This window comes from Coregonus clupeaformis, chromosome 24 (genome assembly GCF_020615455.1).
Source record: "Coregonus clupeaformis isolate EN_2021a chromosome 24, ASM2061545v1, whole genome shotgun sequence".
NCBI classification, from domain to species: Eukaryota; Metazoa; Chordata; class Actinopteri; order Salmoniformes; family Salmonidae; genus Coregonus; species Coregonus clupeaformis.
In genome coordinates this window covers 12,486,247-12,502,305 of record NC_059215.1, presented here as the reverse complement: position 1 = coordinate 12,502,305, position 16,059 = coordinate 12,486,247, and the positions used below count along the sequence as shown (strand labels likewise).

At 44.1% G+C, this 16,059-nt stretch overlaps 1 protein-coding gene across 2 annotated transcripts in view; it reads right to left on the bottom strand.

The window, feature by feature from the left end:
- LOC121538014 (plexin-A2-like) overlaps window positions 1-8,981 on the bottom strand; it is a 346,168-nt gene extending 337,187 nt beyond the window's left edge. For both annotated transcript variants that reach the window (XM_041845745.2, XM_041845746.2), the window contains exon 1: window positions 8,415-8,981. The gene's annotated coding sequence lies outside the window, so the exon portion shown is untranslated. The remainder of the gene's footprint in view (window positions 1-8,414) is intronic.
- Window positions 8,982-16,059: the final 7,078 nt, after the last annotated feature.

Genomic DNA, 16,059 nt, shown 5'->3' with positions numbered 1-16,059 from the left:
CATGTTTTTAAAGGAGTGTGTCCAATCTTCCTGGAATGTCAGTAGCTTGCCTGCCCTTCTGTGATTGTCTGCCCTTTCACACAAACCCAACCATACAGGGAGAAGGATAGCCAAGGATGGGTTTTCAGTTGGAAGTTGGAGTTTCGAGGTCTTTCATCATCGCTTTGGTTGGATTTGTTTTGGTCGGCAGTGGAAAGAGGGAGTTTTTTTGGAAAGGGTTTCTGGTTTGAGGTATTCTGTTCGCTATCTTTTCTCAGGAATGAGTTTGGGAGCCTTATCTCCTGTGGTTTTCTCAGCTGAAGGCAGAGGATGTGTTAAGGTGTCTCCGACGGGGAAGAGGAGCTATCCACACAGATAAGGCCCTGGCTGACATGAGAATTGTAACAAAACAGACAGACATCTTGGATACATGTCACGGAGCTCCAGAGATCCAGCCTTCCAGCACCTTAGGACCAGGCAAGGGCAACACACTACGGAATACTCATCCCCATAACACGGTTCCTTCCTCGCTCTTCTGACTAAGAATTGCGTAAAAAAAATTAAGATAACGCAAATCAGTGGAGGCTGGTGAAGGGAGGATGGCTCATATGGCACTGATGCAAATGCATAAACTGTAAGAATTGTATGCTACATTTCCAAGTGAGGAAAAATAAAGCTTAAGTCAATGTGAAGCAGCAAATTACACCTAGCTTTTTGAACTGGATGAAAAAGAGCTAATGGAGAGCAGTAATACACTCCTGCTTCAGGTTGTAATTGGTCTGCTTGTAATTGGACAGCAGTCCGAGCAGTGAAGTAGAGACAAAGCTGCCGTTGGCCCAGAACTCTTTCTCACAGCACATGAGCAGACTAGACTAGCCAAAGCAATGCTGCTTGCTTTGCCCCCGCTGTAAGTGGTAACCATGGTGATGGTGGTAGGGCCAGGCAGGGCGTCCATCCACATCACCAGGGGGCGTTGTGGACTCTGCCAGCATGTGGCACATTGGCGTTCTTTACCCTCTCTGCCCACTGTGCCCAGCGCCCTGTTCCCATACCTATTCCCTATATAGTGCACTACTTTTGACCAGAACTCTATGGACCTTGTCAAAAGTAGTGCACTACATAGGGAATAGGGAACCATTTGGGACGCAGTCACTGTCACACTGTCATCTGTCTGTTACTGACAGCTGCCCCTTGGTGTCTGTGCTGTGCCCAGCCCCCTCCCTCCCTGCCTGCCTGCATGCCTCACACCCTTTTGTTGCTCACTTATTGTCAACTTCCACACTAAACAAAACAGCACATCCTCCCATGACAAAAGCTAATTGATTATTGATGCTTCCAGGCCTAAACTGACTTATATTCAACCAAGACTGAAAGGGAAAATGCAGAGACAGAGACAATGCATTCAGTGCTTTCATGAAAACTGAAAAAGTCAAATCATTTGAATGTAAAGCTCGAGCCTCAAGGTCTTTTTCCCCCTTTTTCAATGCTTTGATTAGGCTGTTGTGCTGCCTTGGGAACAGTCTCGTCTCGGCACAACAAATAGCGGGGTCTTGAGGTGGAGGAACAGCCTGAGGGTTTTGTTCTGGAAACACAAACAACCCAAATGTCAATTTCAGCCCCTTCTTGAATAATGAAAACAACACTCATAGCTATGAGGTAATGCTTGGCTTGCTACTGGGTCTGACAGGCTGCCTGTGACTTACAGCCAGTGTGAAGTTCACTGACAAACAAACAGGCAGACTTGTTATTCTGCAGGTCCTGGTGCCATGATTGCTGTTCTTATCTCGGGCATCGGGGTAATTTTGTTACAGCAGGTAAAATATAGCATGGCTTGTGACAGGAAGGATCAGATAAACAGTGAGACTGGGTCTGGGCAGAGACATGTGGACATGGTGGTGAATGCCTAAAGAGCCTGTTCTGTAACTGAGGGAGAGAGCGAGAGGGTGACTGATGTATCGAGTGTGGCGGGCAGATTGAGGCACTAAAGAATGGCTGAGGCGAGAGATCCTGTCCCATGGAAATGTGTCATGAAGGCAATCCATGAATATCTCAATAAAGGCTCTCAAAGCCTGGGCCCTGGAGAGAGAGCTGCCATGGGCCCAACCCTCACACACTGGGTGCTCTACGTCACTGTGGCAGCGCAACCACAGGGGAAAATTCCTCCAATGTTCCACCAATGTTGCTCTGAGGGTGTTACACTTCCCAAACGCTCTGCTCTAACACGCTCCACTGTTACCTTTCCTTCCCTTCTCTCCCCTACTTTCATTTACTGTCCATTTCTCCATCTGTTGGATTCAGTAGTTGGACAAAAGGCTTTGTTTCAGCAAGCTGGCAGGCACACTGGGGTTCAGCATTAGCCTCAATGCCGTCAATAGCCATGGGGGTGCATGGTGAGGTCTGGGGTTTGGACCCATATTTAAAAAGAATGCTGATCTAGGACCAGGTCTCCCCTGTCGATGTTCATAATGATCTAAAAGGCAAAAATTATTCTAAATCAGCACTCATCAGGAGTCCTACTTTGATAGTCTTTGTGAATAAGGGCCCTGGACACTTTATCCTGCCAGAAAGCGGTAGGACATTAATGGTTCCCCCCTCAGCTTGGCCCTCTGAAGAGCGAGAGAGAGAGACTTGTTGGAGCCTGCTGCTCAACTGCTCTGTCTGGGGGTCCAACCCTCCAGCCCTCCAACCTTCCACTGCAGGGCCTCTGCCAGCAGCACTCTGACAGACATCAGGAAACAACCTCTCTCAACACAATATCACACACACAGCAGCTAAAAAGGAAAACCACCCACCTCGGACTCACAGACTCTATGACTTCAGAAGCAGCACTTTCGGTCTTTGGAGTCTTCTGGTGCATTAGAGTTTCTGTGAATGTATTGGAAAATGTAATGCAGAGCAGTCACATTGATTTTTACTCCCTGTGCAATGTGTTGCTCATACCAACTCCAGCTGCTATTTACCAATGTAGAGGCCTGTAGCCATCAATCCAAACTGGTCTCAACGATTCAGTAAGTCACTAAAGGCTACACACACAACCACTCAACATGATGGAAACTACCACAGCATGACTTTCAGGGTAGCCCTGGCTACAGTGACATAAAGAAGCACTTTTCAAATGCATACAAGGTAAGGTGTTACAAGCTAAATGCACTTTTTGGGGTTATTGTAAATGGTCTTCCTTGATAAAACATTCAAACCACCAGTGTGCATTACAAATGTTGCTCTGTACATTACATTACCTAAGAGTGAAGTTGTAGCTTTGGTTATATGCATTCTGCCTAAAAAATGATGAGATGTGCAAGGTCCAGTTCATTCCGTACATATCTGTGACTAGGCTGATGGATGAGTAGAACCCTTAGCCTCCCACTCTTCCTAAAGCAAGGCTGTGAAAAGCATCTGAACTCCCCCACATTAATGTAACACATCTGGGCACTGCTGCTGGCAACTGTCTACTCCTCTAAGTCCTCTGGGATAATTATGACTAACAGAAGCTTAGCTATCTCTAAATAAGGTGGGCTGGACGTGATGCTTAAAGAAGCTGCATAGCAGGCAGATAATAAAAGCCTGTTGTTTACAACTATAGTTAACCCTTGAGTTAGGGTTGAGAGAGACTGAAAGCTCAGAGAACTCAGTAATATGGTTGAGGAGTCTGTCTTGGGTGAGGAGCCAGCCTTTGAACAGCATGAGGAGAGAGATAGTTCTGCTTAACACCACACAACAACCACTTTCCAACTAAACGTTCTCCCTGGCTACACTCCACTTGATCAATGTCACAGATGTTATAAGTCTCTCTTATGTCAGTCTTCACATAGATACACTCTCCCTCTCTTTCACACACAAAATGGCACACACACACACATGTGCACATGTACACACAGGCATGAGTGGAGCGTGTGTGGGTCAGTGAGATAGAGATCTCTGTTGTGACAGCTGGACAGTTGACAGGTTCAGATAAACATTGGGGTGAGGGGGAGACCAATTGCATTAAACAAACAAATATGGTGAGTAGCCTACACTCAAGCAGAGAATGTGGACACCTATATCTGCAAGGAACAAGTGAGTGAACACACAGCAGCCAGCCTGCAAGGCATTGGAGTGCCTGTGTAGGAAAACGTGTCTCTGTGTGTGTGTGGGGGGGGGGGGTCTTTAAGGGGGAAGCCTACTCCAGAATACCCAGCTGCTGAACACGTTTAGATTGTTCACTAGTTAAGAAATAGGTCAAGGATTCTGCCTGCATGCATAGTGACTTGTCAAAATCTCTCAAGCTAAACAGGGGAGGGCGGGTCTGGCTGCCTGGGGGAGGGAGCCCAGCCCACAGAGGAGAAGAGAAGCCAGTGTGCGCTACATGCTGGTGACACTGACACAGCACATACAAAAGCACAGAGTACACTATAAAAAGAAAAGGTTCCTGGAGTATCCTTTAGGGGTTCTTCAAATTGAAACAGTTGGGGAACCCCTATACGTTCTTGGAAGAACCCTTTAAAAGGATTCTTCAAAGAACCCCTTTTAATGGATCCTCAAAGAACCTTTTGAATAACCTTTTGGGGTAAATGTTTTAACTACCCCCCTTATTATTAATAATAATAATAATATGCATAACAATAACAACAATAACACAATACTTTATTATGATTTTAGTGGCAAAGCAGAATACAAAAATCCAAATATGAGGTAAACTCCCAGCAGAGCCCCACGTCCAATGGGTATATCCTCTGGCGTGTTGATGTTCTCCGTATCCATAGCCAGAATGATTTTGCAGTGCATGGTAAACAGGTTTCCTGTTATATTCATCAGAGGTGTAGGGAGCGTGAAGTCTGTGAATCCAAAAAATAATAGTTATACAGATGATTAACAAAACATGCACATGACAGTATTCATACCATGTTTTTTTGTGGTAAATGTGAATGAAACAAACTGTTTTAATAATGGTTTTCATACACATACCTTGTCCATAATGTAGAGGCCTATGGGATTTTCATTGAAGAGGTAAGGGAGGAGGATGGTACATGTGATCTGCATAACATACCAATACTAATTGACATACCTTTGTATGCCTCCTTGTCTGTATACCTGCAGACACAGACACAAAAGTGAGCAGTTCAGTCATCTGCACCCAATACAGCTAGCCTTCAACATATTCTTATAGCCTACAGTACATATTCTTACCTCTTTGTTGATTGATATCCATTGAATTGTGTCCATTTTCTGTTTTAGAAAGATTTGCACAAATATGTCATCAGAAAACAATATCAATTTAGATCATACAAGGGACAAACCTTACATTAAATTGAGGAGATTTTTCAGTTAAGTGCCTGCACCTGCTGTCCTTTCAAATTCAAATCCAAATGTTTCAGTTGGGCAGTTAGGTTCCTGCAAGAGCCCCCACCAACTAAGGAGGTTCCTCGATGAAACCCACCTCCTATGGGGTTCTTGGAAGAACCTTTTGAGTGCAATTTTCAGTGCCAAGAACCCTAAGGTTCTTCAAAGAACTTTGAGGATCTTAGAAGAACCCTTGTTGAACCCCTAATTTTTAGAGTGTAGGCTATCTGTGCATGCACCTCTGTCCCCACCACCTCTATCCTACTCACTTGGTTCTAAGTATAAACTAAAATATGTATTATTAGGCTCTAATGGCCTGACTGCTGATGGTATTGAGGAGATGCAGGGCAGGCTCTATTGAGATCTTGCCCTGGTCTGCTTGATAGCTGCTAAAGTCTAAAGAGTCGTGGTCGGGGTCAACAGGGGACGCTCTTGAGTCGTCGTGTCATCCTGAGGAAGAGTCTCATCATCACGAGGAAGGAGATTTGGGGAACGGGGCCAGGTTTTACATTCTACACTACATACGTGACGCTGCTTCAGTGGTCAGCAGCTTTTAATAGAATGGAGAAAACGGCTACCATGCTACCAGGCAGAACGGAAAAAAACTCTACATAACTGAGATACCAGTAATCTAAAAAGAGCACAGTACTTAATCAACATCAGCGTTCATACTCCATGTATGTACTACCACATCAGAATACCACATCAGACCGTTGACTCACTAAAATACCCTGCAGCAGCAGAATGCTATCAGGAGGTCCATTGAGATGCATAATTTACCCTTTCTAAAATAAATCTGTTGAAAGTGGTGAACTAACCATTCTTAATCACATAAGACCTCTCAATTACCCTGCAGGAAAAAGTAATGTACTAAACTGGCATAAGCAAATCAATAGCACTGAGATCCTTCCTGTCCTGACCAGCTGAACAAAATCCAATCAAAAATGCTGGAACACACATTGAGAGAAAGGAGAAAGGGGAATGGAGAGATGGAGAGATGGAGAGATGGAGAGGGGTCGTTTTAGCGAGGCGAGGCAATGGCAGTGCAAGATCAACTAGCCAGCCAGCCAATTTGATGTGAATTTCTCCAATGGAGGCAATTTCTCTGAGCTTTATGTAGTTAACCTTATTGATTAAAAAGTGTGTGATGTTGAGGTTCTCAACAGCTCCGCTTGCACTGCCCCTCTTCAAAGAGATCGCTTGAAAGTGCTACATTGAGCAGAATGGCAACGCAATTTACTGTGTTCTTGTAGCTCACATAAAGAGTTTTTCTAGATATCATGTAGACTTGATTCCAGAAAATGGGAATCAAGTCTTGTGTCATGAGACTTTGAAAATAATCTAGTCGTAAGGTGAGTGCCCCACTGCCAAACACACTGGTAATGCTATAACCCAGGGTTTCCAAAACTCGGTCCTCGGGCCCCAAGGGGTGCACCTTTTGGTTTTTGCCCTAGCACCACACATGATTCAAATAATCAACTAATCATCAAGCTTTGATCATTTGAATCAGCTGTGTAGTGTTAGGGAAGAAAAAAAAAGTGCACCCCTTGGGGTCCCCTGGACCAGGTTTGGGAAACACCACTCCAGACTATCAGTGCCTGTGTTTTGTCTTCAGATTGGAGTTAATTAGGTTAATATAATGAGCATGTGATAATCAGACCAAGGCTGAGTGTAGTGGTTTGTTCTTCCAAGGCTGCAATTTCCACCCTGGTGGCTGTTCCTGGGGTCAAACTGCTGTTTCGCTTTGAGAGGGATATTAAAATAATGATGTGAGTATGTCATGCTTTAGATACAAAAACGGATTTTACCAAGAATAAACTATGTTTGATTGCATGGTCACAACGACGAATATGCTCTCCGTCAGTCATGGTCAGATGCAAGTTATTCTCATGCAAATGTAAGGCAATCTTTCTACTTAAGACAACATTTCCCGGGCGCTGTGTGTGTGTGACGGAACATTACGAGTTGTAAATGCATCTGCTGGTCCAGAGCTCCGACAGATGAGCAGTTTAGATTCTAGCTACTTTCAAGGCTTGGGGAAAACGGCGACTGTTCTTCTGTCTAGCAGCAAACCACATTGTAATAGGAACCTTTATCATAAAACAACAGCGATATGGAATATTAACAAGTTAGAAGGATGGACGAAAGAGTTGACTAATCTGTGTCGGAGAGTACATTTAAAACCGTTATTCCAATCCCCTGACCCGGGTAATGCAGTAAAGAACAGAAACAAGTTACATGGTGCAAAATAATCACATTTGTTCTCACATGTTGGATCATATTTATGAGGCACAAGGCTTAAAATAGGCACTACAATCTGTCCACTGTAATGGAAATTGTTCTATTCGCTCTGTGGAGTACTGCTCTAGTTTACCCCTAATAGCGGGTTCACAGTCAAGGTCAGCATGGAGAGCTGATGCTGAGAGAATCATTAGCTATAGCTACTGGTCTGTTAATTATTGGAAGTAATCGAAAATACGTTGGGATGATAGGCAGTTAAAAATAACGGATAACTGATTTAATACTGCAGCTTAATAGAGGTCTTATAACAACATCAAACCAGAACAATGAAATATGAATATTTTGGGATTGTCTGGATATCAAACTCAATCAAATGAGTTTCATGAGCTGATGACAGCTGCATTATGATTAAAGGTTGACCGTGAGGTCATAGAGTGGATGGTAAAGCCCAGAGCCATATATATGACTCCGGTAAAGCGCAAACCCTGGCTGAAAGGAGCTATGCGTAATTGTGGTTTTACGCACGAGTCTATAACCTGTATAACCCATATGCCTACATTTGTCTATACGTTCATTGAAAAGTAACAGGTACCCTTGGAATAATAACAACACTGAAATTCATCCAGTCTCTTTTTGGCATTTTTCATACAGCTTAATATCTCACAACCTTGTAATAACCAGCCGTATTATTATCTACATCCTTATTGTGGCAGTCTAGGCTACAGTTAATTATTCAGCAGAAGTGTCAAGGCAAAAGACACAAAATTGTGCTGGTAGCTATCATCAGCATCGACATTGAAATTTCAAACCAAACGGACACATTTGTTTTATGTCTAGGTAGCTAAAAAATAAACATAGGCTAAACGTTCACTCACCTTTCGGTTTCAATGGGAGCTGCTGCTGATATTTTAATTCTGATCACACAACCCGTGATGGTCTTCTCTTCGTTGAGATGATGGAGTATTCTACTTACATCCACGGAAAATGCTACGAGTACCACGAGAAAGTCTGACGCGGCATTCCTCAAACAATTTAGAGTAGTCCTATTTACTCCCAATTCCTAGAAAATGTCGGATACCCAATGCCCCCTCATTTATATCCTACAGATCCAAAAAAGCCGATGCTAGGTTTCGCACGGCTACTATTAGGTAAGACCACAATAACGAATCTATGCTGGAAATTCAGCGCGCGCAACTTCGGTTGACCGTCAAAAAATTGTTTAGGGTAATTTACAAGAGCATGCATATGATACAGCGAATTCCTTTAGTTTACAGGATAATGTCCTGTACTATGACGGCAGCTGTAGCCTGGCTTGCCATCCGCCGGTAGGCTATCTTCGGTTTGCGCAGCAACCTCGCCGCACAAATTCATACACACTTTCTCATAGGGCTGCGTTAGACTGGCATGGAAAGCTGTGGCGCACCCCGGCAGCGTACAGTACCGCTTGCACACCACGGCGTTTAAACCCGGCCCCCCTGTACACTTCGGCAGCACTGACTCATTTGCATGGTGCTTGTGTTAACCGTTTCAGTGCGGTGCCTCCGAAAAGTTGCTTGGCCATATGCTCTGCTCAGTGTAATTTGCGGCAATCAAATCAGCCTCCAGTAAAAGTAGAAAGATAGTTTAGAGAACACAATAACACCATTATTTTTTGGGATAAATAATTTCCCTTTCCTCTGATTTCATCTAATGTATAGGCTATGGGAAAATATAAACATGATTGATTACCAAGGAATGAAAGGTCACCATAAAGTGGCTACAATCTTTAAAAGCATTTTTATAATAATGTATTTTTCAGTTACATTGGTCTAGCCTACCTGCATTGAAGACGTTTTTAAGCTACAGTTGATGTATTGAAATAGTTAATTGTATTAAAAAGTATCAATATAGTCTAAAAAGTATGAATATTATTAATATAATCGAATGTAATTCAAACACATAATAAGCCTCTTAGTCTTACACGCATTCTAGGATACCGTTAGGTCAGTTCTAGTGCGCATTGTGACTTGAGAAATCTCAACAATGAAAGATACTTTCAGGGGAGATGCTGGTGCCAATTCTGTTAGAGTACTGCCACCTATGGGCATAACTACGGAGCTACTACCTAGTAATAAACTACCTGCTACAACAGGCCTGCTAGTCTCACAGATCTTCAAAAGCAGAAAAACATTGTCTAAGCTACTCAGTTTTGAGAATGAATTAACCATTTGCATTAAAAATAAATAGGCCGATTTTGAAATGGTGGGATTGTAGGCCCAATTATGAATACCTATCATTAAGTATTATACTTCATTTTTGCAAAGTATCTCTTTCTGCTTATCCTCTGTCTCTCTCAATAGTTAAAGAGAGAGGCAGTGAAAGACAGACAGAAGACAAGCCATTTTTAGACCATAATTGGTCCTTGTAATTGTCTTGTTTTGTACGCTTTGTACAAAATAATAAAATGCAGGACGACAGGATATTTATAAACGTACCTCTTTATTAACTAGCTATAACGTGCATGTCCATGTGTCTCTGGCCATGATCATCTTAGAATGACCTCACCACCTGGGTGGTCTTAACCAATCATTGCACAGTATGATGCATCCAATTACAATTCAGTATGGTGACACATATGAATATTACATCCCCCTTCTTTTAAAAAAAAGAAAAAAATATGTGGAACAATAAAGCGTTTCTTTTGAATATATGCTCTGTAGTTTGAACTCAAGGTAAGTAACCATTTAAACTGCACCAACTGCATCAACATAACAGACAAACAATGATTCAGCATATTGTTATTTTTAGAACAAATATTTCTCAGCAACTCAGCTTTTCACTGTAGCAATGACATCTCAACATATCAAACAAATACAATACCAAAGCATTTCAAGTTAACTTTCAATAACAAGTTTACAGTCTGGAAACTCTTTTAGGGCAGCGATCCGCCTACACCCTTTGACATTTCACAGGTCTAGGACAGCTCTAGGCTTGACCTCTCTTCCTGACCTTGTGTGATATGAAGCTGAGCATGCTTCTGTGTCAGTCAACAGTTCTTGTGGTGTTGCAGGTAAGTATGGTGTATGTTGTGTTGTGTCTGTGTTTAGTCCATCCCGTTCTCTTTCAGGGGAACAGTTCATCTCGTCAGTGTGTTGTTCTTTTGTGTTCAGTAGGTGACGACGATTGCGGCGGTACACCGCTCCTTCTGCGGTGCGAACGTGATATGAACGTTCAGTGTCAGCTGGTTGGATGACGACTGCTGGCTTCCAGTAGCCATGCTCCTGGATTCTAACTGACTCTCCGTCGTTCAGTGGTGGCAGTGGTCTGGCTGACCTGTCGTAGTATCGCTTTTGCTGTTGCTGTCTCTGTGCACGTTTTGCATGCACTTCCTTGTAGCTGACGACCTCAGGTTGCAGCTGCTGGTTGGTGCTGGGGAGGATTGAGCGAAGTCTGCGGCTCATCAACAGCTGGGCTGGTGATTTGAAGTTGTCAACTGGAGTGTTGCGGTATTCAAGGAGACTGAGGTAGGGGGTCTCTCTTGTCTGCTTTTGCTTTGTCCATGAGTGATTTAGCGATCTGCACAGATTTTTTCAGCAAGGCCATTACTTTGAGGGTAATGTGGGCTTGTGGTGACGTGTGTGAACTCCCATGCTTTTGTGAAGGATTCAAACTCATTTGATTTGTAACAGGGCCCATTGTCAGATATTAAAGTCTCTACAATGCCATGCCTGGCAAAGGCTGCTTTCAGCTTGTGTATCACAGCTGCAGATGTGGTGCTGTGAAGCTTGTCGAGTTCAAAGTATCTGCTGTAGTAGTCCACTGTTATAATGTAGTCCTCGTTGTTCCACGTGAACAGATCGGTTGCCACGACCTGCCAGGGTCGGTCTGGGATACGGTGAGGTAACATTGGCTCTTTGGTGTTCGAGGGGCGTCGTTCAAGACACGTGGGGCATTTACCAACCATGTCCTCTATTTGTTTGCACATTCCGGGCCAAAACAAAATGTCCCGTGCTCTCTGTTTGCACTTTTCCATGCCCATGTGTCCAGCATGGATCTTTGTCAAAATCTCTTCTCTGAGACTGGTAGGAATGATGATTTTCTCTCCTTTGAAAATGATTCCGTTGATCTGTGATAGTTCGTCACGATGGTTCCAGAACTCTGAGACGCTCTGAGGGCATTTTCTCCTCTCCTCAGGCCATCCTGACTGTATGACTTTCCTCAGCTGTGTGAGTTGTGTGTCTTTTTCTGTTTCTGCTCGGATCTCCTTCAGTTTTGTGTCACTAACTGGTAAGTTGCTGTACACAGTGTGCACCTGCATGTCCATGCCTTCACTGAGGCTGCTGTCCTTGTAGGTAAGAAACTTCCTGGAGAGTGTGTCTGCGACAGGGATGTCTTTGCCTGGACGGTGAGTGATTGTGAAGTCGTATTTTTGTAGTTGAAGGATCATTCTCTGTAGCCTTGGCGGGGGCTGCGGCTAACGGTTTCCTCATGATTGACTCGAGGGGCTTGTGGTCTGATTCCACAATGACTTGTCGTCCATAGACATACTGATGGAAACGCTTACATCCGAACAGAATGGCGTACAGCTCCTTTTCGATTTGAGCGTAGTTGATTTCACAGTCTGTGAGAGATTTGGAAGCGTAGCCGATGGGTTTTCCTTCTTGCAGTAGCACTGCCCCTAGTCCATACTTTGACGCGTCCACCTGGAGTCTGAGCTCTTTGTTGGGGTCGTAGTAGGCAAGGATTGGTCCTGGTTCTCTCGTGATCAAGTCTTTCACTTTCTGGAAAGCGATGTCGTGTTGGTTGTCCCAGAGGAACTCACTGGACTGCTTTAGCAGCTGACGCGAGGGGTGCATTAGCATTGGAGAGGCTGGGTGCGAACTTGGCTAAGTAGTTGACCATGCCAAGCACTGTTTCCAGCTCTGCGCGGTTCTTTGGTGGCTCCATTTCCTTTATGGCTGAGATCTTCTGCGGATCTGGCTTGATTCCATTCGCTGTGAGAAGATGCCCGAAGTAGCTGACCTCTGTAGCGCCGACTGTGCTCTTCTCGGGGTTGAGCCGGACTCCTCTCTCGCGGGGACCTTTGCAGCATCGCGCTGAGGTTTCTGTCGTGTTCCTCTTTGGTTCGACCATAGACAAGGATGTCGTCCACAATTGCCACGACTCCGTCGAGGCCTTCGTACACCTCGTCGATCTTTCGCTGAAACTCGTCTTGGGCTGAGATAATCCCAAAAAGGCAGGCGACGGAACCTGTAGCGTCCAAACGGTGTGTTGAACGTTGTGAGCTTAGATGACTCTTCTGTGAGCTTGATAGCCCAGTAGCCTGATCTGGCGTCCATGACACTGAAGTAGCGTGCGCCCGCTAGCTTGTGTGTGATGCCATCTAGCGTCGGTAAGGGGTAATGGGGGCATTTGATAGCCTTGTTCAAGTCTCTTGGGTCGAGACATACTCTGAGCTTGCCTGTCCGTGGTTTCTCCACCACCACTAACGCGTTGACCCAATCCGTCGGTTCTGTAACCTTGGTGACGATGTCAGATTGCTCCATGCTCTCCAACTCTTTCTTCAGACGGGCGCGGAGAGCAAGTGGAATCTTTCTCGGTGGGTAGATCACAGGGGTTGCGTCTGGGTTAAGGTGAATGGTACATTCTCCTGGGAATAGTCCTATTCCTGTAAAAACATCAGCAAACTCCTCCATGACATTCTCTATCTCTACTGGTGCTGTCACTGATAAAACTAGCTTGATAAGGTCCATGTCTAAACATGCTTTAAGACCTAGCACTGCAGGTGCTCGAGTGTCAACAACGTAAAAGTCCAACATCATGTCTCTTTCCTTGTATTTGCATTTGAGAGTGCATGTGCCTTTTACTGGGAGCTGTTCACCACCATAACCAGTCAGTCTGCGCGTGGTGGGCTGTAGCTCACACTCAGATGTCAAGCTTCTGTACTTACTCAGAGGAATAATGTTTACTTGTGCACCAGTGTCTAGTTAGAATTTTAGCTCTGTGCCTTGTCTTCCTATCTCAATGTCAGCAAAGGCTTGCTCTGTCTCTGATATCTGACTTTTCTGTGTCACTGAATCAATAAACAGTTCATCAGCATTTGACTCTTTGATTGACATTTCATCTTCACTCACTGTATGTACTGTTTTTCCACGGTAAACTCTGCACACTTTTGCAAAGTGATTCCATTTTCCACATTTAGTACACTGTTTGCCTTTAGCTGGGCAATTCCCCTGTTCGCCATGCACTTTGTATCCACAATATCCACATGTTTTGGGGCGTTTGGAGTCTGTGTCGCTCTGTTTTGGAGTTCTGTCTGTCTCCGTTCTGAAACATGCTCTCTGGGCACTGGAGGTGTGCTTTGATGTCTGCCTGACTGCGTGCACTGCTTGTTCACGTGATGCGCTCATGCTGCCGCCTGAAATGGTTTTCATCTGAACCTGTGCTAGCTCGTGAGATCTGGCTATGTCGATAGCTTTGTCCAGCGTTAACTCTGATCCAACATTCAAAAGTTTCTCTCTCACTCGCGGTGATTGTATTCCAAATACAATACGGTCCCTGACCATCTCATCCTTGTTTGCATAATCACAGTCTTTCACAAGCAGACGCAGCTCAGTGACAAACTGTTCAAACGATTCACTAGCGCCTTGTACTTTCTCATGGAATTTGTACCTAGCGAAAATTGTATTGGTCTTTGGCAAAACATATGCTTCAAAACGATCGTAGTATGTTTTCAGTACCTTTGATTCAGCCTCGGTAAGTGTCCATGTGTTGTAAATGTCTCTCCCTTTTTCACCGATCCAGAGGAGCAGGTAGCTGCACTTTTCCTCTTCTCCTCTTTCCTTCAGAGGACCCGTGAACATCAGCTCCACATGCTGTTTGAACTTACGCCATGCATCGGGTAGATTTGTAGACCCCCAATCCATTCGAGGTGAAGGAACTCCAGCAAAATCCATCTTTTAGTCCTTTTACTCTGACACCATGTCTTGTTTTGTACGCTTTGTACAAAATAATAAAATGCAGGACGACAGGATATTTATAAACGTACCTCTTTATTAACTAGCTATAACGTGCATGTCCATGTGTCTCTGGCCATGATCATCTTAGAATGACCTCACCACCTGGGTGGTCTTAACCAATCATTGCACAGTATGATGCATCCAATTACAATTCAGTATGGTGACACATATGAATATTACAGTAATATTCTTTCCAGGTGAGTAGACACTACTGTGTGCAGTCATATATATTCACAGTAACCCTCTGTTGAGTGCCAGCCATTAGAGAACCCAACAGTGTCGTTGATTGGCTTTGAGATGCATTCTCTCTCTGCTTCTGAAATAATGATCCGGCATAACTTTCACAGCCCTCCGAGTCCCCGTGCTCCCAGGGGGCGACAGAACATTGTTGTTTAAGTAATGAGAAGAGCGCTTAAAACCGGCCTCAGCAATAATTCCCTCCACTCTGCTGCGCCTTCTCTGCTTTTTTCCAACAAATCCCTTAAAGTTTGTTTTCCCTCTCTGAATGTGTTTTGGAATCCAGGCCCTATTAAGCAGCCATTTTGTTGCGCTGCATTAACTCTAATCAATTCCCTCTCTCCATCCCCATGTCGCCTCTTAGCCACCAGGAAGGTGTCCAACACATCCCAGTCTTTTACATTTGAGTTATTAAAGTACAATCAGATCAAATATTCCAAGTACCGCTATATTCAGTTGCAATACTGGTAGTTCACTAATGCATTTGCCTCTCATATTCAGCAAAGAGGGATCTCTTGATCCATCCAACTATGCTCTGTTGCCAAAGGAAAAGAGACCTTCACTGATTAACTAAATTATTTGGCTACTTACTCAGAAATGTGTCTAAATACTTGTGATGATCCAGCACTTTAAAATGGTCATTCTCTTATTGCCATGATGGAAAAATGGTTCAATCGTCCCCCTAATCTTCTTACTTGAAGACCTTAAGGAAAAAGAAGGCTAGCCCCATTCTCTTAAGTGAGGAAAAGGGAAAGAAATACTGGTTTCTGTCTGCCATCAAAAGTATATGTAAACTGCCAGGAGGTAGAGGATGCAGACCCAACTAGTGTGTGAGGTAACTAAAAGCACAGCACAGCCCACTTACCGATGGCCTGGGTCAATAGCTGGAGGGCATCCATATTGAAGTTCCACAGCAGCACTACCTAACTACATGTAGCCTCCATCTCAAGACTCAAATGGATCTTAGTCAAGCCACAGCAGAGCAGAGCAGGGGTAATCAAATATAGCACCGCTCTTGAATCCATTACTCATAGGCCTGTTTGGAACAAGCAGTGATTTGTTTGATTGGAACATAACTCAATTCATATCGGGTCTGGCAGAGCAGGTGCTGAATATACTGTCTGTCTGTGTAGTGTACAGTACTAGTGTGGTTTGGCTAGATGTCAATAAAATGACAAATAAATGTCGTATTAATCAAAGTTGTATTTAATTTTATTCATAACTGTATCTTTTAAAAAATCAAGTGTATGTCATAAGGTACCAACTATGCCAGCTGGTGGAGAGC